Source organism: Corvus kubaryi, unplaced genomic scaffold, assembly GCF_017639235.1.
Source record: "Corvus kubaryi isolate FWS band 111438036 unplaced genomic scaffold, C.kubaryi_AGA036_p1.0 37397, whole genome shotgun sequence".
Taxonomy (NCBI): domain Eukaryota; kingdom Metazoa; phylum Chordata; class Aves; order Passeriformes; family Corvidae; genus Corvus; species Corvus kubaryi.
The window spans coordinates 15,587,852-15,611,802 of NW_024581136.1; the positions used below are offsets into that span (position 1 = coordinate 15,587,852).

A 23,951-nucleotide genomic window follows, 5' to 3' on the forward strand; every position below is an offset into this window, starting at 1 on the left:
CATGATCATGCTGTGTAAATTTAAAAATGCTACTCGTCTGCCTGCCTGTTTAGCTGGCAGCTTTACCCACCAGGAACACAAATGATTTAAAACCCAGATGCTGAGCAATTTGAGATGCAGAAGCACCCTACAGTGAAGCAATTATTGCCTTGGAGGGTCTTATTACCCTCATCATGTCATGAATTCCACACAAAGTAAACATGCTTTCATTGTTATGTATTTCCCAAACTGCAGTATTGTAAAGAAAAGTTTTGAAAGGAGTTTCTCATCCTTAAATGCAAATCTCAGCAACTTTTCTCCTTGCTAAGACAGACAAATGATGCCTGCTATTTTCCTGACATATTATATTGTATTCCCCCTCCCCAACTCCACTGGTTTAAGGAGAATTGAGCCTCCAGAACTTTTATAGCCATTTTAAACCAAATTCATGCCAACTGTCTTATGGAATAGATTTCAGAATAAAGCAAAACATTTTTTCCATCGTAACACTATCATCTTACCAATGCACTCTACTGTATACATGTTTCCCATGTATAATTAAATTGTATCGAGACAAGCATCCTCTTGAACTAACTAAACCCCAATGATTGCAGACCTGGCACCTTTGGAACCATCTGATCACACCCAGGTCACCTGACCATAACTCAGAAATGCAGTTTCCAGGTATTTACAGCAAAGCACAGACATGGATTAGTAAATTGCTGCATGAATGTTTAAAAATGTATAGAATTCCTTTAAGAAAACTGCAGGGCCACATATTCTGTCTTGAATAATACAGAAAGCCTTTGCCAAGTCATTCCAAACTTGAAGATTAATTGATAGTGCTGTTTAATCCATACATTGATCACTCTGTGTCCTTCTGGGCAATGCATAAAGGACAGGCATATAGTTTTGGACTTTGCTTATTTTACAATACAGCAAGTACCTAAAAGAGGAAAATGCTAAAGTAACAGCTGTGTATGGAAGCACATGTGTGCAAACTGTGTTGAATCAAAGGCTTATTATTCCCTTCTACTCTCAGCAACCACACAGAATAAAGGGAAAAGAAACCTGAAGACATTAGTTTGTGTATGGAGTGAATGGGAACTATGCTAGGTAGTAATTGCAGTAGTTAATGCTTAGGTCTGTATTTTACCTGAAAATAACTGAGGCTTTTAAGGCTACTTTTTATTTTTTTTTCTAAACTACACAATAAATTCCAGAATAGCTTTTGAGAGCATTCCTTTTCCTGAGAGGATACAAATTCACAAGACCTCTTTTGTATGTGCATGCCCCTAACCATTATGCTGTAACATATCTCAGTTACTGCAGACACACTGGGGTCAGTCTCAATTCTTCCTGTAGAAAATATTCCACTAAGCATGATAGTCACAAAGAGGAGGGAAGACTGAATAACTATAAAGACTCCTTGCTACCAAGGCAGAAAATAAGATTCCTAGTTTCTGATGCAGCAGCTCACTCCATTACACAAAGTAAGACAGGTTCAACTGAAAGAGAAAAAGCTGTACCTAGAATATGATATTGCAGATTCATTTAGCAATTTGGGACTTCTGGGAAATGGGAGTGTAAATTCCATCCTACGAAACAAGCAGCATAATTAGTTAGATTTTAATTAAATAGGATTCAACCTGAATTCTCAAATAGATTCAGATCAGAAAAAAAAACATATTAACTATTCTAGAAAAATATTTGCTTATATGCACTTGAAATTTGCATCTGTGACTTTTTCATTTGTTAACTCTTCCCAGATACATCAGCTGGAATCTGTAGGTTTCACAGCAGTGCAAAGACAATGCTCTGAGTATGGCACAGCATTGTCCCATGCCTGTGCCTTAGCCTCAAGTGTGAGCCCAGGAATAGTTACTCTGATAGAAGAGCTCCTGAGCTTTAGGAAATTTAGAGAAAAAAAATCAATTCAACTATTTAAATTCAGGGACAGCTCTTTATTGTAAAGAGCAGCAATAAATATAAGAACATACAATATTTTAACCATTATAGATGAATGTATGAAGCTATGTAGTTGGCAGTCAATTCTGAGTTTCAAATATTTCCATTTTCTTATCAGCTGAATCCCAAGATCAGCCAAGTCCTCCACTTGATCAGAATCAACAATCTGACTACTGAGAAAGTGCAGAGAGCATTTTATTACTCAAGTGAAGCAAATTATCTAATCTCTTCATGGTGCACATTCATCACCACCAGGAAGGAGGATGGATTATAGGAGCACTCTCCAGAATGCTTCACTTCTGCTGTCAAGTTGCAGAACATTCTGCTTTATCAAGATACTTAGCTCGTAATAAATGCCTAATAAGAAAAAATCAGTCCTGATATTACAGTTAATGGGTTTTGTTGATGCCAGTGGAGAGCAGGAATATGATTGTAATTTCAGGTTGAAAAATTCTGAACTGAAATGAATGCTGGCTGCTCTGCAGCAATCACAAAGGCACGGCATCCTTCCCTCCAAGGTGTCCTGGTGCGTGCACACTGGGACACCAGACAGTGCAGGTTAAATAAGCAGCAGTGCTTAAAGCAAGAACAGCACAAGTTGTTCATTATCTGGGTAATACTAACCAATTTTTATATGTCAGAAAACAGAACAGCAACAAAGATTTCGTAAATGACCTTATAAGTCTTCCATAAATATCCTCTTCCATGTTCAGCCATGAGTTGCCCAGTGTCTGCCTCTAATTTTTTGGGAATAGCCAACAAAGTATTTAGGGCTCTTCAGGAAGTTAAGGCAAGAGAACACTGAAGTACAGTTCCTGAATATGGCTTTCAACACGAGGGAAAATAAGTTATCATTGTAAAAAGGAGACCTGAAGCACAGAGTGACTCTGTAAATTCTCCCCACTCACATCACAAACGAAGTCACCTGACAGCAAGGTTACTGAGAACAAACTGTCTCCTCTGCATCACCTTTCATGCACACGTGTCCATCTGCTGAACGTGGAGCTGGCATGAGCACCATCTGTGCTTAGCACAAGAGGGAACTGAGCCTCCCCAGTTCTACAGAAGATTATAAAATTAACACAGGGGCAGAGCCTACACTGCCCAAGGAAAGAGCCACCATGGTTTTTGTTTCTTTATGCTCCCACAGTCAATCATCATATCTCCTACCAGAGGCAGGGCAAAAATCTTAAATTCTTTTGTACTTTTGTACAGTCACTCCACTCGTGTTCAGTCGTGGATTTATTTAGTAGACCTTTGTTAAACTAATTTATTCACACCTAACTTCCCACCATTTGCACCTGTGATTATTTTGGTCCAATGCATCTTGCTGCTATTGCTGTTTGTTTATTGTCAACTCAGGCTTATAAGTATAGAAATTGATTTGTCTTACCTCTTCTCTGTCTTTCTTGCCCTAGTTTTCAATTAATGCCTATTCATTAGTACTTTTTCTCCATTAAAAATCCACAGGCTTTTTTTGTTGGTGACTTTTATTGGCCTGCTATAAAGAAGGCTCTGCTTTTTACATGTCAGCCAGGCCTGATTTCATATTATTTCTGGCAGCAACAACTAAGCACATGACACGGCCTTTGTGTGACTGATGATGTCGTGTGACACAGGTACGAGGCAGAAGTGAAAGGGAAAGGAAACAGAAATACTGGTCCTCTCTGTTTAATACCTACACATAACAGAGTCATAGCATGTAGCAGAAAGAATGGACCCTTGCACCTATCCACCATTATCTCTGGCAGAAGCACAAGTACAGATCTGCCATTCATTTACCCCACTCCCGCTCCTGTTTAATTGCAATCCTAGATTGTGTGCAGCACACTTGCCTGAATAATATGTGGAGAACAAAAGCTAATGAAAGCTAGATGAGAGTGCTCAGAAAAAAAAGCAGTGGTGAGAAAAAAATTGCGTGGTGGGAATAAAAACCATCTGTTTAGGAAAATTAAAAGAAATAAATGCCAAGATGGCTCAATTCCATAGTCAAATTGATATATGTTAGCTAGACTTCAGCACTTGTTCATACTTCTCATTGCAACAAATGTTAGGGAACATGATGTATTTTTTATTTTCTATCATTGACCTCTGGGACAGTTAAATGACACAATACTTTCTGCAGGCTAAGAATACCTCTTCTGGGCAGCCACTGCGGCCAAACTGGTGCAGAGTAACTTTTTGAATGATAGTAACCTTACTTGGAGTCTGACCTGTTAAATTTATTCAACACTTAATGTTAAAAATACATTTTGTGCAGAAAAAAAATTCGTAGCTGTGTGGTGAAAGGAAAGAAGTCTAAGAACTCTTCTGACAGGTCACCAGATGGAGTGAGGACACTCTGAGCCAGGCCTGTGCTGCATTCTCACACAGTAACTGAGAGGGACAGCTAAATGATAGATGCCTTGGCTGAGCATCAAGATGAGCTGTTGTTCTCTCAGAAGATCAACGAAAGACCATCAGGCATTCTCTGACAGTGGAAGCTGCATGATCGAAATGCAGTTTAAGATGTTAATCAGAAAATGGAACAATAAACCAAAGCACAGCAGTTCCTTTCACTCTTGCTGCCTCTGCAGCCTACAAGAGTTTTGCCACTGATTTAAAAAAGAGAAAAAACATATAATTATAATGCTTGTGGCTCACAAAGCCCTCTACCTTGATGAACAAAGCTCCTCAAAGTGAAGCACTTCAGGGACTTTTCTACAGTCTCCTTCTACAAAAGAATTTATTTTATAGAATTGGCACATTTTTTATGAAAAAAAACCCAAAACCACATGAAAACAAAAGTGTCAAAAACAAACATTTCAAAGACCTTAAATAATTTTGTAATAGTCTATAAAGCTTCTTCACAGAAACAACAGAGAAATTACCTCTTTTAAGCGATAGCATTTTTACTATCATATATACATAGCCCTGCAGTAAGAAAGCAATTCAAGGATGAAAAAAGAATTTTTAAAATTTTCTATTTTAATTATTACACTAGAAAGGACACTATTCAGAGAAACCTTTTAGTAGAAAAGATTCTTCAGGTTAAGTCTCATCCTTGACTTGAATGGAAACTAAAGAGATTCCTAAAGTTAACTGTGATCTTAAGCACTGCCTTAAATTAGTGGCTTAGGAAGCACTGTCTCTGTTTAGTGATTTTTTTTTTTTCTGGTTCTACTCCAAATCTACCAAGATGTATACAAGCACCTATGTTTCAGCATATACTTTAGGCATAATCTATACATTAGGCATAATATATAGATTTGGGGATTCTAAAAGGTTACAAAAAACTCTGGGCTATTTGATAACCCAGGTAAACCTGTAACATAGGTAAACCCGGCTTTATTAACGTGAGGGTATTTAAGAAAACTTTACTCAAGTAGGGGCAACACTGTGTTATTGGCAGCACAAAGAAATCTTGCAGTTGCATTTTGCCAATCTCAAAGGCAAAAGCCAGTTTTGAGATTGTAAAACCAAGAAAATCCGCAAACATTTTTATTTAAATTCTACATCCACATAGTCAATTGGAAGATTTTCTCTCCCCAGGGACTACACAGGCTAGAGCAACATGACCTTCCTTGAATTTGCCTTTTTTGCCAAGTAAGAGGAGATGACAGAGCAAAGACTAAATGGAGCTACAGTAAAATTTAGAATAGATGACCAAGAGACACCTCTTTGGGTGGATTCAGACCTGAGAGTGCCAAAAAGAGGGGTTTAATGATGTGGCAATTTTTGACAAAGGTGCAGCTTCATTTCCAGAAGGATGATATGCTACCCTAAGCAGGAAACAAAAACTCTGCAAAAATCCAGCATTCTTGTGGTGCACTGCTCATATTTTCTACTCCTTTGTGTCCAACGTCAAATAACTCTGAAAATCTGGGTGCTTGAAAAAAATAAATTAAATCTCTGGGAACCTGTCTGGACAATACACACACTTAATACTGAAAAATCTGCCAGCCAGAGGAAGCTCACTGGAAGGCTGAATTTAGGACTGAATTTGCAGAGGAACTCAAGTGAAAACAGCAGAGCAATTTCCAGGTCCAATGCCATATTGTATGTGGATACATCTAAAATCCTTCATTAGCTGTCAAATATATGTCAGAATAATCTGTGCAAAATTATAGCCCTAGTGGAAAGGGATAAAGTGTGGGTAAGTGTTCTTAAATCAGATGTAGAAACGAAAATTAAAATTGTAAATTTTGACCTGGCACATTCTGGATTTACACAAGCTATCAAAATACAGCCATCTCTTTTCATTGGGCTGGTTTAACTGTGTAACTTTAAAGGCAGGAAAGAAATGATGCAAGTACATTTGTCTTTAGGATTTACTTAAATTAATATAGCAACCTCTATATCTACATACTTACATTTGTAATTTACTACAAAATTCCTTAATTTCTCATTACTACAACCATGAATGTGAAAATAAATATTAATATCCCAAAAAGAGTTTCAGACCAGATGTAACAATTCCTGTGAAGCCATTAAGTTTCATCATTTCCATAAATTCAGTCCCCATGCAATAAGCACTTTATGAAAGGGTATTTAATTGCCTGATAAGATATAGTGGCTCCTCTGCATCAATAATAAAGTCAATAATCTGCATTTTTTAAACCTCTCTAAATATCCATTGATGCAATAGGTTGTTGCAGTACTAAAGTCCTCCAGGCCCAGTGGATCACTACTATAAAATGTTTGAAGCCATTAAATATACATTTAACATGATAGAATTTTATGAGTCTATTGGAGGTCAATGCTGTAAAATTATACCTCTAAAAATCCTCCTCAGAAAGTAATTTATGGCATAAAATATGTTTATTAAAAGTCCCTGACTACAGATTTATGTGATTTTATGTGAAGACTGCAATTGAATATGCTTGGGGACCAGTCCTGAGAACACTTTCCATGAAGTTCAGAGCTTATTACCCTACATAATCCCTCCTGGAGTTAATTGAAATACTCCCAAGAGTAAAGTTACTCATAGTCAAGAGTATTTGTAGCTTCATGCCCTTAAACTTGTTTCCACAGCTCTCCCTCTGATTCACTGTGTGATCTAGCAAGTCATTAGATTAGCAGTGCTTATCTGAGAAAGGGAACCATTTAATGGGTAAAAGGTAAGATAAAATGTATGTTTGCAATGTACTTAGGTGCACAGCACTGTTGGTACTAATTGTTACTATTTCTGCAGCTCCAGTTTAATTAATCATCTATGACAGTGGTGGTGAACAACTTCAGAACGAAAAATGTTCTCAGACCAAATAGGATATCGAAATCTCTTTGGATCATACCTCAAAAAAAATCAAAATTCCTCCCATTCTATGCCCTGAACACCTTCCTAAGCTAAAAAAAAAAAAAAAAAAAAGAAGGAATTAGTCATGCAAGGCTATTTCTAGAATACTTTCAGAGCAATGCAATATTCATGAAAAAGTATTGCTTTTCTGCTGAAAATAGTTACAAAAAATTCCCCACTCTTCTATAAACCCCTGTAAAAAATGTCCCAAAAGTCCCTCCTTCTGTGCCACTGGAGCAGTTGGTTATTAGTGCACACAGCAAAGAGCAAAAGCCATTAATGAATTGCTTAATACTGTTTTCATTTAGGTGCTTGTATAAAGGCTGGAAAGAAATGGATAATTTTTACGTTAATTTAAGATGCAGTTTGGAGCGTGTACTAAGGAACTGAAACATTCCCACCACTGTGGCATGGGAGAAATTTGACCTCACATTAAACGAATGAAGAGTTTATCATCAACTAATCTTGGAAGCTGGTTAAAGAGGCGCAGTTTGGCACCCAGGCAGGGAATGGTCCCACTTTGTCATGTGTGAACATCACTGTCTAAAATTTAGGAAGGATAACCAGCACTCCTCCTGGAGGACTGCTGATCTCCTAATCTCCCTTCCACTTGTGGCTCAAGAAAACTCCTTAAAGGTGAAGTTTTGGGAAAGCAAGAAATATGGCTAGATCTCCCCACTGTAACAGCAGAGGATTTGCATATCTGTGTAGGCTTTTGCTCATTCTAAAATCAAATTATCTTGTGATACAATAATTTGTTTAAGTACTGAGGCACATCTGCATGCCTTGCCAGCACATTAGCAGGATGATATAAGGGATATCAGGATGATAAAAGGATATTTGAGCTCATTTAAGGCATATACAAACATACACATTTTTCTTGTATTTCTCTGTATCTGTCTTGGGCCTTATTACTATGCTGTGAGCACTTACACGATAACTTAAAGATCTACCAAAATAAAAACAAGACAAAAACACAACTATCAGTACACCATATTTTAGTAGCAAGATTTTTACTACTGGAGAAAAGCTGCTGTGAATCTTGCTCATTCTGGACTCCTGGCTAGGTGCTTATTTGCTACGTTTTTGGGGGTTGCCAATCGCCAGGCAACAACAAAAGTATCACCCTCAGCTAGGTGAAGTTGAGCCAAGTCTTGGTTAGAACTTGAAAACATGGTTTTGATAACATGGTGTTCTCAAAGACATTTCGAACTTCTACTGGGAAGTTTCCTCTCTAAATGAATATGACTTTTCCCCATCGGTAGCTTGCAAAAAAGAGATTTTGGAAGAATAATGCTGCAGACCTGAAAAGCAGATTTTATTTTAATATAGACAAAAGCCTTCAGATGTGGTACTTGGCACAGCTGTGTTGACTTCAACTGATTCCCAGCACAGTTTCTGGACTGTCCTGTCCTGACAGTAGGACAGTAGGGGTGGGATGTGTATTATCCCTGAAGGAGGTGCTGCCATCTCCAACCTGGACACAGTGGCAGCAGCTCTTGGCCCTCCACTGAGCCTCTTTGGCCCTGAATTTTATGGAAGGCCCGTCTAATGAATGCTGCCACAAAACCTCCCATCTTTTCTGTATTCATACCTTGTCCTTCCCCTCAAAGCCACTGGCAAACTCCTGAGTGGATTCATCATAAAACCTAACCTATTACCACAAGCTAGAAAAGGATTGTCAAAGGACTTGTGCTGTCAACTGATAAAGGATTTGGGAGAGTGTAAGTCTTACCTTATTTATGTAACACACTGGGCAGGAGGAGCTGGGTTAACACATAGTTCAGCATGAACATGTACCAGAATGAAATCTTCACCTTCAGGCAAAGACAAGAACTAAAAGGGGACATTCAGGGATTAAATTGCTCCAGTCACAAGCCAACATCTAGGAGTACAGAATTTACTACAATGGCCAAAATGTAAAAAAAAAAAAAAAAAAAAACAAACCCAACATATTTTACATTTAAATCAAAGCTAAAATGGAAAACAAGTTTGTCAGCAATGCAGGAATGACTGCTTAGGTGTAAAGACATTTCTGTGGATGACAGCTGGGGTTACTGAGCTTACTTCATTCCCAACATTTTCTTATGGTTCTGCTTTGAGGGGTGAAGCTGTAGAGGAGAGGGATTTTCAATTACTGTTCAATTATTGCAGATCTATCGTGTGGTGGTCCAGTACTTAGGATAACCTTGGACCTAAATGCTGTTAGTGACTGTACCCAACCCAGCCCTATGCCCAGGCCTTGGACACCTGACAGATTTCTGACTGTACCTCCAGAACAGAGAATAGCACTCCAGAGCACTTGTAAAGGAGGCACTTACTTTAAAGCTGCTATAAATTTTTCCATAAACTCAGTTGTACTCTGTACATAGATCTCAGTAGATCCATGTGCAAGACTGCACTCTGGTCTTTGACACGGGAGCCTTGGAACGTGTTCAGTGCCAGATGTGATGAGATTTCAGGGAACTGTATTTACTGTTGTGACTAGGAGGAGAAAAACACAGCATCAGTGGCTGAAATTCCATCTTATTTTTCCCCCTAATCCATGTGTTATTTTCCAGAAGAGAGAAATCTTATAAGAGGAAGTATGTAATATTACTACATATTGTAATAATAATTATATATGTATTACATATGTAATAATAATTATGCAATAATAATATTGCATGCTTGGCCTTATATTTTACTACTTATTTGTGACATTTATTAATTCTTATATTAAAGATATAAAACTACATTTACACATAGAAATCTAGGGCCGTTTTTTACAATACAGCGAGAATTTTTTGTTTACCTTCTGTTTTTAACTGTCCCAAATACCCTATCTCTGGGTGCCTGGAGAACAAGAGGTCTTGCCCCCTGGATGAGCTATACCTTTGAGAAACTGAAAATGGGAGCAGGTAGCACCTTCTTTAGTAAGGTCATGTTGAAATTCAAAGAAATTCCTCTCACAGAATGAAATCCCCCTTTAGGAAAATAAGTAATTTACGCCAGCACTGGTTAGAAGAAAATAAGAGCACCAAAAACAACAGAAGAAGAAAAAACAACTTAGAGCACCACAGGGAGTCTTGAAATTTCTGAACTTTCATGTGCATTTTTTGGTGGCAGAAATTGTTTGTCTGTGAAAATAGGGCACAGCAAATAGCACAGTACAACACTAATTGCCTGGCACTGTGCTCTTACTCCCTGTGTAGGGCTCTTTCATATCTTTCTGGAGCTCTGTACTAATTCTATATACACACTAAGATACAAAGAAACTAAGAAATCTACATTTTGGTGCTGTCTCGCACGTTGGAAATATTAGAACATGGGGTTTTGTTTTGTTTTGTTTTGTTTTTTTTTATGGTATTTACCACATCTAAAATTTTGCTGAAAGCAAAGCCGGGAATAAAACAAATACAGGGCTTGATTCTTTTTTTTTTTTTCACTTGCATTGATAAAACAAGATGTTTAATTTCCTTGACTTCAGAAACACTATTATTTATTTACACTGGCATAGAAGAGAACTAATATCATGATAATGGGCGGAATCTGTATAGACAACGAGCAAATAAAAGAACTCGGTAGTGCAGGACAATCACATCTTACAAAGATGAGGATAAGAATCACAGTAATTGGGAATGTGTTAAGATTTTGCTTTCTTTCACAGCCAGAATTTTGGAGCTCAGAGAAGCTGTTGGTCAGCACTGATGGCATAGCAGTGACAAAGGCAGCCTTACTACTTGGGATGTGAGCAAACCTCTGCTCTGGCCACAACTCCTCTGTTCCCTGGGAACAAAGATATTGCTGCATCACAGCCTACTCTGATGTAAATTACAATTTACATCAATTTACTATGCAGCATTTGGTTGCAAATTTAGTTTTTTAAGAAGCAGAACTAGAATGGAAAACATTTCAACACAGCAGAGTTTTGTCAGGAAATGCCTCTCACTAAACACAAAATGTTTTGCCCAACATTTCTCTCTTTCTGAGATTCACACGTCTCATCGGCTGAATTCCTGACAGGCTGTTGGAGAGCCCAGAACTTCCACACTGTGGAATGCCAGGGGATGAGTTAAACACACTCTCACACGTTCTCTGAGATGGAGCTGACAGATTGAGGTCACCCAAACCAACCTTCATGCCAGGGACATGAGGGCAGAGGGCCACGGACCTTTAGCCTTACAGTAGAGTAAACACACACAGAAGTAACTCAAAGTATATTTTATAACTTCTAAGAGCTTATAAATAAACACACGTCCCAAAGCTTATGTTGTGGTGCACATTTACTCAGAGTTATTTATACAGGAAAACCCCAAGTAAACCACAGCAGAACTAGCAAACAGCAAAATAATCATAGGTGCAAATAATGAAGCTCTAGTTCAAGCTTAGTAAAAAGGTGTTGAAATGTTACCTCCCCCTCCCCACCAACACTTTTAGGGTTTTTTTAAGCAATTAAGCCATTCTAAAAATTTTCAACTATTCCTTAAACAACATAATTTTTCTGATATGAAATAAACTTCCTGGGACCCACAGCTGAAAAGGATGTAAGTTCTGTAGGACATCTTTTGGGATTTCTAGGATACTGAGCAGGTGTTTTCCCAGGATCCTGGGAGAGTAAAGATGAGTTTTTAAAAACAAATGTTAATTCTGCTTTCTATTCTCATTCTTTACAGCCATGAAAAAGACCTAAACATTTTCTTTTGTACCATAAGAGGTGGGTTTAGTAGTTCTTTTCATTCTCTATAATCAATTACAGCAGGAATATATAGTAGCAAATTGAGCAAAACGCTCCTCAGCAGCAGCAGTTTCTAGTAGGTGTCACTGACTTGGCCTTACACTCCAAGTCACTGATTTTTCCTGGGAGCTGACACACCAGATGGCCCCAGACTCGGCCTCTCCTTTAGCTCTGCCCTTGCCTGAAGCCATCTGCGGTGCTCATCCTTTGTGCTTACCCCCTGTAAACAAGCAAGCAACCAACTCTGAAGAAAACAAGTTTTCAGTCTGATTTCTGTGAGTGCTTTCCAAGTCATGCATCCATAGTGCTGCTGGACCTGAATTCCACGTGTACATATCCCTGTCTGAGCAGTGACAAGAAAGCACACGGCTGCAAGCACACAGTACAGATGAAAAGTCTTGTGTGTTTTGCAGGTTTCCTGCCTGCACAGCTCTTGGCCTGACTTTGAGTTCACACAGCCAGGATGGGGCACATCGTGTGGTCAGTGAGAACTAACCAGCATAAGCAGCCAAAATGAGAATCAAATTCCCAGAGAACCCAACTGATAGAAATAGTAACAAAGACACATCTTCTGCCTTTTAAAAACGCACAGCCTGTCCAGAGAAGCTGTGGCTGCCCCATCCCTGGAAGTGTCAAAGGCCAGGTTGGATGGGGCTTGGAGCAACCTGGGATAGGGGAAGGTGTGCCTGCTCACGGGAAGAGTTTGGAATTAGGTGGTCTTGATTGATCCCATGACTGTATGATCAAATTTTAACGTTTAAAGCTTAGACACAGAGGCAAGGAACATGGAGTTGGTACCATCATTGCTTCTCGGACTACTGAGGATACTGGGGTGGTAAAATACAATACAGGGCAGCTGGAATTGCCCCATAAATTGATCTAAGGAAATGCTAGAGCAAAGGGTTTCCTTTGATCTCTTATCAGCCTGGACAAATATAATCACAGTGATATGTCCCTGTAGGCAGGAGTAATTTTGCCAGGTTTGAATCTATTTTTTCCTAATAAATCCCCATGAATCATTTGAGAAACTGAGTTCTGCATCCCATTATTAATTCTGATTTATTCAGAAAACATTCTGAAATCAACAGGAACAGGTTTTAAGTGATCAGAATGAAGAGCTGTTAGACCAGTAAGACACTGAATATTCAACTTCCTGTAAAATACAGCAACGACCCAAGTTCCATTTCAGCATGGCAGAAACATTAGCAACCATGAAAAAATGAACCTTAAGACTAGAACCATAAGAAAAACTTGGGAGCACTTGTTCTGGAAAGTCCTAACACATGGTAAATTCTCCCTTGTACTCCACCAGACTACTTAATTTGAGAAGCTCAGATTATGAATGTATTGCTGTTTGTAATGAATGCTACATTCAACTCAGAATATTTTTGCTCTGTAGTTGTATGAGACATTAGTGACTGTAATTGATTTGGCATTAGTCTTGCCTAGTTGACTTTGTTTAAAAGATTGCACTGAGCATCATAAATACTTGGAAGCAGACATATAGACTTCTTTAAAATGCTGATTTGAGCTATTACTGCATGGAATAATTGCTACATTTCTTTACTATATTGTTTTCTTGAAATAATTTTCCTGTCTATATAATTTCCAAGTTTTCGTGAAGAGGAGTTTCATATTCATTTTTCCAGTATCCTTAATTTTACTGAAATGTGTTTGTATGTTCATTTATTGCTGAGAGCGACACAGAGTTGGGACCCAAAAAGTTCAATCTCTAACAATAAGAGACTGGAAATAATGGGACAAAGTAATGGTCAGTGAAGTGTATAAAACTAAGTCTCTTGAAACTGGTAAAAAAAATTAAGGATGAAATTTGTCTCTGTAGACAGGCCAATATGAGGGTAAGACAGGATATAATAGGTGGAGTTCCCTTACAAAAGCATGTTCCATCTTCCTTGGAATATGAGTGTTTGCCATGGAGGTCAGAAGAGCCTGGAGTGGAAGCAGGAATTGGGAGAATCCATACAAAGCCGTTGTGGCCAGACTCAAGAGGCAGTGAGTGGCTGTGGCTCCAACTTTTGGGATACACCAGTGAATTGGACTGCCTTTTATAGCCACCTGTTTACTCACTGGACTAACAGCTTCCTAAAAATAAAGCTAAGGTTTTTCCAGGTTTTGAGACTATTTTTTCATGTTATTGTAAGTTCTCCCCCTTTTTTAGGATGAAGGAAAAGATTACAAGATCATCTATGTTTCTGCTGTTCTTCTTGCCCTATTTAGATTTAAACCAGGAAATTAAAATAATGATTAAAAAATGCATGTCATGCCTAAAAAGCACAGAACATTATCAAGGGACTACAAAGGCTGATACAATGGAGGGATGAGCTAAAAAAAAATATCCTGAGGAGTCAAAACTGGCTATGAATGAAGTTTTCAGAGCAAGGAAATAAGAACAATAAAGTCTCCTTCAGGTGTATAAAGTGGAGTGAAGCTGACAAGAGAAGACATTAGACCACGGCAGGATATTTGAAGAAAGTTAATAAAGAAGGAGGGTAATACAGCTGCAGAATTTAATGAGGTCCCTGTAGTGTTTGCAGGAGGATCTGAAGTTGGAAAGCAAGCAATAATCAGCACGCCTAAGTTTTTCAGAAAGTATTGTGCCTAAAGGCCATAAGGTTAATGTTCAGATTTAATGAAAAAACATACATGCACACACCAGAGGGGTAAAGCACACATCAGATCTCTTCCCACTGACTTCAGCCTCTGCTGAGGGGGAAGGGAGTGAAACCCTCTCAAATATAAAACTCGTTCAAACGCTGCACGAGAAGATGAGATGAAAGAAAGTACAAACTGTGTCTCCTCTTAATTGAATGTACACCTTGATTATTTTTCTTTTAAGCAAGTTTCATTGACTGATGTAAAAAAAACCAACTTTTTTTTAGGAAATTCTAATATTTTGATGAAAATTATTTTGAGTGTAAAGAAGAATAAACATTTATATTAATGATGTTTTATACTGTGTCTGGGCCTAATCTTCCAGGTTCACCATCAGAAAAATCAGCCTCAGGAAGAGGAGGGCCCAAGGCCCCTGCAGGCTGTAACCCCACAGATGGAACTGCAGCCCTCCAAAAGCCCTGGGACTTCCTCTCCAGAGCTACAAGAATTCTCAGGAGCTGGGAGGAGCTGGACAGGTGAGCTGGAAAGAGGATTGCTTTCTCAGGCAGAGGTTAATTAAAGAGGCAGACTGCTGAAAAATATTTAGATTCACAGGAATTCCAAGGCTTTATCTGATAACCTAAATGCCACCAGAATATTTCTGTCTAGCTTTAATAGGCAGTCCATTTCCTCATATCTTAATACTACTGAATTTACTAAGCCAACACCACATAATATGAATTAATACCTGGATTCAGAGTCCCTGAAATAAATGAATGTTCATTGACAACTGTGGGCTTTAGATGATAAACCCTTAAGAAGACATTACCTATTTCAAATGACCTCTTATTATGCAGCTAAAAGCAACCAGAGATAAGACATTTTTGGAGCTGATAAAAAGCCTCCAGAGCAATGGTTCTCAAAATTAGAGTTGCAGCCTCAGGTTGGGGGATGAAGAGTTTTTGCTGCAGAGTCACAACATACTCCACAAACTTAAGATCGCATTGTAAAGAAAATTACTTCTAGCTCTTCTGGCAACAAAGATAACCTTCTGAATGTAAATATCTGAAGGAGTTTGGTTTACTTGATATAGAATTGTAGGGAATACTCAGTTCATGATGCTTCCTATAAGCATAGGGGATTTTTTTCTATTCTGGTGATATAAACAGTAATAATAAAAAATTGCAAGTGTTAAATATATATACAACCAACCATTCAGGAAGTATTTCAGTTGTGTTTCTGTTGTCAACACAGCACCAAAGTTTTTGACAACTCAGAGCACAGATATGCTGTGAAAGATTGCATGATGGGAATGGCTTGAATTTAGAGTTGTCTAAAGACAATTGAGTTTAAGTTTCAAATGCAGTGTCTGATTAAGAAAGAAAAGGTTTAGATAGAGAAGACTGTCACTGGTTTGAAATTGTGATGCAAGGAAGCACTAAGGTAGCCACAGAGATGTTTTCTAGGATATTAGGGCTCACTGAAGTTGGAAAGTTAAAAACCACAAACAACTACAATTCTTCACCAAGAACAAGCCTGGGTCCATCTGTGAATATCCTGCTCGCCAGCATAAAGTTTCACTACACATAAGAAGATATCCTTTTAGGTGACTGGTAATGCACTTCAAGGACTCAACTGAGTAAGTACTTATCAGTCTACACAGCTGTAACAAAAGAACTAGAATTCCAACTCAAAAGCACTGGTCTTATACGAAAGGTTACAGATGGTCCAGTCCTTGTTTTCATCAAAAGCACAATCTGATGCTCAGTAGTGTTGAAAGATATTACTCATCCACTGTTTTCACATTAGAGAAAAAAAAAGACTTAAAAAAAAAAAAACCAAAAAAGCCAAAAAAACCAACAAAGACCTGAATTCTCAATGCTCCAATGGAAATCAATACACAGAACCCAATATTTTCAGAGGTTTAGACTTTCTTCTGCTGCAGTTCAAAACACTTGTTGCTTAGAAGGTCATTGTTTCCTGGCTTGCAGGGGACTCATTTACATAGAAATAGAACTGGCATTAAAAGGGAATAAGCGGTGAATTTTCGAAGAAAAGCCATCATACAGGGAAAAGAATAGAAAAATATATGGAGAAACAAGCAGACTAAATCTGTGTCCAAAGCACTGAATAGCACACTCAGATTTCAGTACTTCACATCAGTCAAGCATTTGGTCTAATATCACTGAACTAAGCTGCAGTCATAAAACATAGAAAGGAATTTAAGAGAAGGTAGGGAGAGCTGTAAGGAAACAAGGGGAGTAAAGAGACAAACACTTCTGAGAAAAGGGAATGAACCTGACAGAGCAAGTGGCCTTACCCTGTTCTGTAGGTTTTTCCAAGAATAAACCTATTTAAGGAATAAAATTATTGCAAATCTGTCCCTACAGTTACTATAGTGATAATGAAAACCATTAAAATGAATATTTGATAAATGAATAAATGAATAAAAATGAAGGGAATAAATGAATGGTAAATGAATATAGATACTAAATGGTGAAAATTAAATGAATAATTCTCTTAAATGAATAAATCCGCTGTGCTTCAGTTTGTTAGTGCTCTACACAGATTAAATTCCTCTTAAATGTCATCTTGAAAGGAGTTTACATTGCACCACAAGGATATATATATACTGGGGGTTGCCAGGATAATGGAAAGTAAACATCTGCGTGTGTGACATTGCTTGGTTTCTTTAGCACACACCAAAACTGACAATTTAGTTATTAGTTACATTTCACAGTCAGTGCAGCCAGTGGCTGTGGCAGAGGAGCAGTATCTTGATTTTTTCCTGTGCTATTTATTTCTCTTATAGCAACTGTGCATTTCACATACTGATATTTATTAAATACTGATATTCTTAGCATTGTACAAGACTCAAGTATCAGCATGTTCAGCAGCACAGTCTAGAAATCTAAGAGGAGGATGAGAGTTGAAGACAGGGTTGTAGGAATATTGTTCAACACAGCAGTAGGTCTTCAAAGAAAGAGAAAAAAGGAAGAATTAACAGAGCAAATACTGGATGTACAAGGGAAGAAATATTCCAGAGCTATAGGAAAGGAATAAATACACAGGGTTAGGGGGAAAAGTGAAAGATGGAGTGACACGGTCAGAAAGAAAATGAATATTTGTCAATGGTCAACATAATTAAACTAGAAAAGGGTTCCCTAATTCACAGTGCTATTACAGAGAAGGTTCATCTGTGGAAAGCCCAGCTTCATTCAGCCCAGACCCCCAGCTACTCTGACTGGAATTAGCAACAACAAGATTGTACCTGATCATCTCTGCCATTGCACTGACATCAATATTTGTGTGCAAATCTCTCCTTCATTCCTTATTTAAGTATTTCTAATGCAACCTGCTGCTAAAACTGAAAGCGAAAGTTTGGATGTGGACTTTGTAGAACCTACTGAGAAGAGCTTATTTTTTGTTGTTTAAAAGAAAAATGCAGCTCAACTCCACTGGGAGTTTTTATCATTTTTAGCTGTGGAAAATTAAACTGTCCTTATGCTGTACAAGATGTTCCCCTTCTTCCACTCCCCCGCTGTTAAATTCTAAGTGTTCTGCAGAAGCACAGGCCCCAGTAACTGAGGAACATGACAGTCAATACAAATAAAACCCCACAAAATACATTAGTATATACCCCTGAACAGATGAAATAAAGAATTGCCTCAATTCCTTAGGATTGAGCACCAGATTTTGTCCATTTTCAAACCAAAATTCCACCTCTTTGTAAACCAAGCAATGCAAATTCTGCTCCAGAGTCACATAAATCTGAAAATAATACTTCATACCTGGAACCCTGCTGAAAAGGGTGAAGCATCAGTCCTGTTACGAATCATTGCTGGATGTTTCAGTTCAATTCTCCTCTCATCTGCTGGAGGAAAGGCAGTAAGGAAAGTCAGAAAACAGTCAAAATCATCATGTGTTTCTGATATAAGCACACTCTGCTCTGGGATTAGCTCTGCACAGCTGCTGTCACTTGGCCAGTAAAGTAATTTTTTCTGAATTAGGTCTCACTGGGGAGTTCAGCTTGTCTTTTTGGTGGCTAAAACCTGTAAACTTAAGTCAGTAACTTGTCTCGTGAGGAGGTCCTTGTATTTTGGACTTGTGTTTCTCATTCCAGAATGTGTTTTTTTGCCTTGGTGTTTTTTTAACTGAGTTTCATAACCCAACAGAAGTAATTTGTGATTTGATAATTCCTTCCTATTGATATCTTGTGCAGTTTCTGTTCCTCAGTTCTGAAATCAATATATAGTCTATACATTATAACACACAATTCCAAATACAAAAGCCAGCATAAAAACAGCTGAGCAGTCTTATGATGGCAGATCCCCTTTTCACGCTATGAAAGGAGTCAAGGCCTGTGTCCCAACATTTCCTAGACTTGACTTCTAAAATAAAATTACCAGTTAAAAACAAGAAGATGTTAATTAAACCAGAACTACTAATAGGATGCTCAAAATCCAGTGAACATAACATGCTTTTCCTGCTACCCTTGTTTCCTTTTTCTGCCTCCTGAAGTAGGATATGCCCAGTAAAAACTTGGTACCTAGGTGTCTGTTTCTCCCTCTCACTATTTATCTATGCTTCTGTTGTCTTGATAAATTTACAGAACTAAATTTACACTGCATTTCATACCTTTCAGAATGTCTATTAATCTTACAGCAGCAGTTTTAGTTGATTGGTTACCTTGGCATTGAAGCAATAACTGGGAAGGGCATTTTAATAGTTTTAATTCTCTGCACCACATTAGAACACATTTTTTCCATTATCTTTGCTATCATTGTATTGTTTGCCAATCCCCAAACCTGTTGACATGCCTCAAACGCTTCAACTCTCAGTTAAAACAATACTGATTAGCAAAAAATTCTGAAATACGAAGCTCAGTGGGATAGTATTTACTCATTAAATGCCCTAGAGCCATTTCGTGCTCCTCATTCCCTTTTATAGCTATTGACTGAAATGTTGCATCAGTATCAATTATGGGGATTTGAAATGGTGTGAATGGTGGAGAAGCAAAGAATGAGATTTCATGACCACATCAAAGCCATAAATACTGTCACTCTCAGTGTCTAATGTCCCTTAAGCCTTATTTAATGGTTAATTGATTGCTAAAAAATCTTTCGGGTTCATTTAATTTTCAAGAATGTGGCCTTGTTAGTATGTTGGCAGGGCCTTTTTTTTCTTTCTTTTTTTTTTAACAGCAAAGTTATATATTATGTGGCATGAATTATAAAGCAGTTGTCATGGAGATGTTGCCAAAGCAGGAGCCTATATGCTGTGTACTTTGAAAACTGCAAAGCCTGTCTGTGTACAGGCACCTTTCCTGAATGCCCTGCAAATGGTGCTTGGGGTAGCACCTGGATGGCTCCTTGCACCATTCCTGAGCGTGCTGCTCTTGCAGTGCTACAGGCAGGTACCTCTCCCTTTACAACTTCCTACCCATTAAACTGGAAATTTTAGTGGTACTCAAAGGCTGCAATGAGGCAGAGAACTGAAATGCATTGAATTGCTCTGAAGCTGATGTCTTATCAAAGAAATGTAACATTACACAAAAATGAGATCTAGGTCTACTTTTGCTGCTTTGATATATCAATATTAATTAATTTAGCTACAAAGAAGCAGGCACACAAAAGCAATGTTAACGAACCAGTGCTTGCAATCTGGTGGCTCAAGATTTGCTTACCTCTGTAAGATTTTGGTAAGTAGGTTGCAGAACTGTTTCCCTCTGTTTGCACAGCTGTGAAATGGGGACATTTATGCCTAATTATCTTTATAAACTGCTTTAGAGCTTTCAAGATTGAAAACACCATTTGGATGCTAGAAAAAAATCCCCACTTCTATCTCATAACTTTTTCAAAAGTTTATATTCACCCATCTCTCTTAAGAGTTGTACTTTATTTTATATGTATACAATGATACAAATCTTAAGCAACTTCTATTCTTGAAGCATTACATTCCATCCTTGAGAAACAGTTTGACAATGTTTTTGCTTGCATGTTACCAAACAGCACAAACTGGCACGTAGACTTGTTCTGTAAGACACGTAGTTCTGGAGGAAGGTTTGCAGTATTACAGAAACTGGTAACAGATCTTGCTATCATTTGCGGTAGTGCCTGCAGAAGATCCTGGGTTTCTGACAGGGAAAGCAAGATACAGCCTTACTTAAAATTGCTAAGTAGATTTCACATTAAGCATCCAGTTCACTCTTTCATATTTTCATAAATATGTAGAAAATCATGCTGCCTTGCAAAATGAAACTTAAGAGACCAGTTCATGAAAAAATTATATGCTCCATTTACTCCGGCCTCCTATGTACTTTATTTTTCATTAGCTCACTTATCCTCTATATACAGGAGACCATGTCTCAAATCTGCACCCCAGAGGGGTGGGCAGTAGAATGGGGAGGGAGTTAGCCAAAACAGGTATTTGCATTTCCAGCACAGAAAGCACACTCCTTCACCCCACATTAGAAATGAAATGAACCACAAAAAGTTCTGTGTTTTTCCTGTTCTGAATATTTTTTTTTAGTCTATGTCAATGAAGAGAACAACAAAAAAAAAAGAGTATAAAGGGGACAATCCTTCTAAATGGCTTTTGTGGACAGCAACAGGGAATTTATACACACCAAAGCATTTTACTGATGGGTTTGCTACTTTTAGAGAGAAGATAAAAATACAATTAAACATTAAACAAGATGAGGTTAATCAAGTTTTTTTTTCTCCAGCAAAAAACCAGATTAAGTTAGAAATGGAGCTTTTGAGGAAGGAAACACAATATAAACTAATGAAATGCTGTCAGTTCACCACTAAGGATGAAGAAGGAAAAGTCAGCAAATACTGTTGGAACACAGCTATTTTTTTTTTTTTTTTTTTGTCTAATTTCCCATGCTACAAAATGATACTTGGAAATCATTGGAGATCTCTCTGTACTTTATCATTTACAGTACCCAAAAATAATCCTCATGGCAAACCATGATGTCATGTTATCCACATTCAGTTGCAATCTGGAGGGCATGGTTTCATTTCCATATTGAAATGACCTGGTGTTTAAGATTAGAGAGGAACACTGCATGTTAAAACACCTGAGCTTTAATCCTAATCATGGGACAAAAGTTATTTCAATGATCTTAAATAAAGTTTAATGTGCCCAGTTTGGGCTTACCATTTGCTGGTTTCAGAAGATGTTGACAACTCCATTTGCCAAAATAAATAAGAACAGTTCCTCTCCCTTCTCTCCCCTGCTCCTAATGAAAACCAACAGACTATGCCTCAGAACTGTCAGGAAGCTCAATAGCAACTTCATGTGCTCTGCAATATTTAGTCTCAAACTGAAGGGTAGTCACAGAATAGCAAAGTAAATCCTTATTAGAAGATATCAAACTTTAGTTTAATGCCCCAGTGCAATTTTTGTGTTCAGCCTGTTAAAACATTGGTTACAATTTCGTTGCACATCTGTAAGGGAAATTTTGTTCTCTAGGTGTGAGAGCAAGAACTGAATGAAATCAGAGAAAGACAGGAAACTGTGTGGCCTGATGAGCTCTGATAATTACCACAGCTCTATCTGTTGGACTGCCATAGACCCTCTTAAGAGCAAAACAAGAATGACACCAACTTCCATAAATTTCATTTCATTAGTAGTGCCTCATGCAGATTAGAATGCAATGCTCTGGAAAAAGCAGTTAGGAACCAAGTGCATTTTTAAGCAAAGCTAACCACTGAGGGTGGGCCCTACTCTTCATCCTGTAAAGCCTTGTTTGTTCCCTCTGTGTCACTTCAAAAGGATGTGTACAGAACTGGAAAAACGATAAAGTTATTCCTACCATGTGACAGTGAGAGTGAATCATGGTCCTTGTTCCTATTGTGCAGCAGAAAATGGGAGTGTGGGAATCTGTAGAGACATTCAAATAATCATTAATCCTTTTCTACTTGTCAATCAAAAATGTTCTGCTCTTGGGGTGAGAATATGTTTGGCTGGGAACAAGCTTTTAGTAAAATAGATTTGGCAGATGTATACTTGCAGATGCTCATGAAAGATGAATCATGACATTTCCTGACAACAAACACACCAAAATGTCTGTTTTGCTACTTTCTTTTCCCTTGGGTATTGCATCAGCAATATATACTGGATATGTATGTGTTTATATATAAATCAATTAAGCACTAACAGAGAAAATTATTTGCTTTCTACATCAGAACACAACCATACCATAACAATATCCTGGTCACAAGAAAAATGGTGAAGACATGCAAAATAATTGAATAGGTTCTTTTGGTTTGGTTTGATTTGATTTGGATTAGGTTTTTCTGGTTTTGTTTTGGTTTGTTTTTTTCCTTACTATTTTCCTTTAAATTAATGGGCCTTGAAAGGAAGAAGACCGGCTATTCCACAAAAACCTGTTTCCGTAATAATTTACCCATTAAAATTCTAGTAACCCTTTGAAGTTGAACCCTTTGAATGCTACTACCTGCACTGTACACACTGTGGCCTCCCAGGTGATATCTACTAGAGATCCATCTCGTCTGACCTGTTGCAGACCCAGAGCATAAAATCAATATCAATGAGACTCACAGAGGCCCTCAAAACACAGAGGCTACTAATGCAACAAAGGTAGAAAAAAATTTGTCATCAAAGGCTTCATTCTTTTATTAAGTTTTATAATACCTTTGTTCATGATTAAGGATTTTTCCCTAAAAATAAATTTGGTAGTATCAATTAGGTCTTTAAAATTGGTTTAAAAGCAAATAACAGCAATGCATCATGATAGTTCTTACAATCATTCTGCTTGAGCACAATAGTTACATTTGTCCAAACATTATCTTCCAGGCAGCATCCAGCCTTGGTATGAAGAAATCCACAGTGGCTGTTCCTCTTGACTACATTGTTCCAGCAATCTTTTATGAGGCCATTTTGCCTCACTTTTACTTCACAAAGTTCAGCTGCATGTTCCTGGGAAAACTGCCCCTGTGTTCACTGTCTCCCCACCCAGATTAGGGACAACTGCTACAATCAATGGGGGGAGCACACACCACCTTGGAATAATGACAAACCCTTGGTTTGAGCATTGAAAGTATTTCATCAGTAGGGCTTTAAACAGATTGTGTTTGCTTGCCATCACTCTCTGTTTTTGTATTCAAATAGTCAGGGCAATCACTGCTCCTTGCAGATGTAATCAAGCTGCAGTGCAGGATTCTGTTTCTGGCTAAGGATGTTTATCTGTTATTAAGTATAATATATTGAAAGTCATAGCAGCACTGATGGGTCAGCACAGACACTTTCCATCATGAGCTACCGAGATGCATTTCTTCAAAAAAACTCATAGATGAAATGTTTTCAGCTAGCTGAGGTTAATAAAGATAGGTCCTTCATCATCTCAAGGAATGGAGCCAATAACGAGTA

General features: G+C 37.9%; 1 long non-coding RNA gene across 2 annotated transcripts in view; it reads right to left on the bottom strand.

The window, feature by feature from the left end:
* Nucleotides 1-18,523, bottom strand: part of LOC121671078 — a 121,433-nt gene extending 102,910 nt beyond the window's left edge. For both annotated transcript variants that reach the window (XR_006018378.1, XR_006018376.1), the window contains exon 1: nt 18,344-18,523. This is a non-coding gene — a long non-coding RNA (uncharacterized LOC121671078). The remainder of the gene's footprint in view (nt 1-18,343) is intronic.
* Between the last annotated feature and the right edge of the window lie 5,428 nt (nt 18,524-23,951).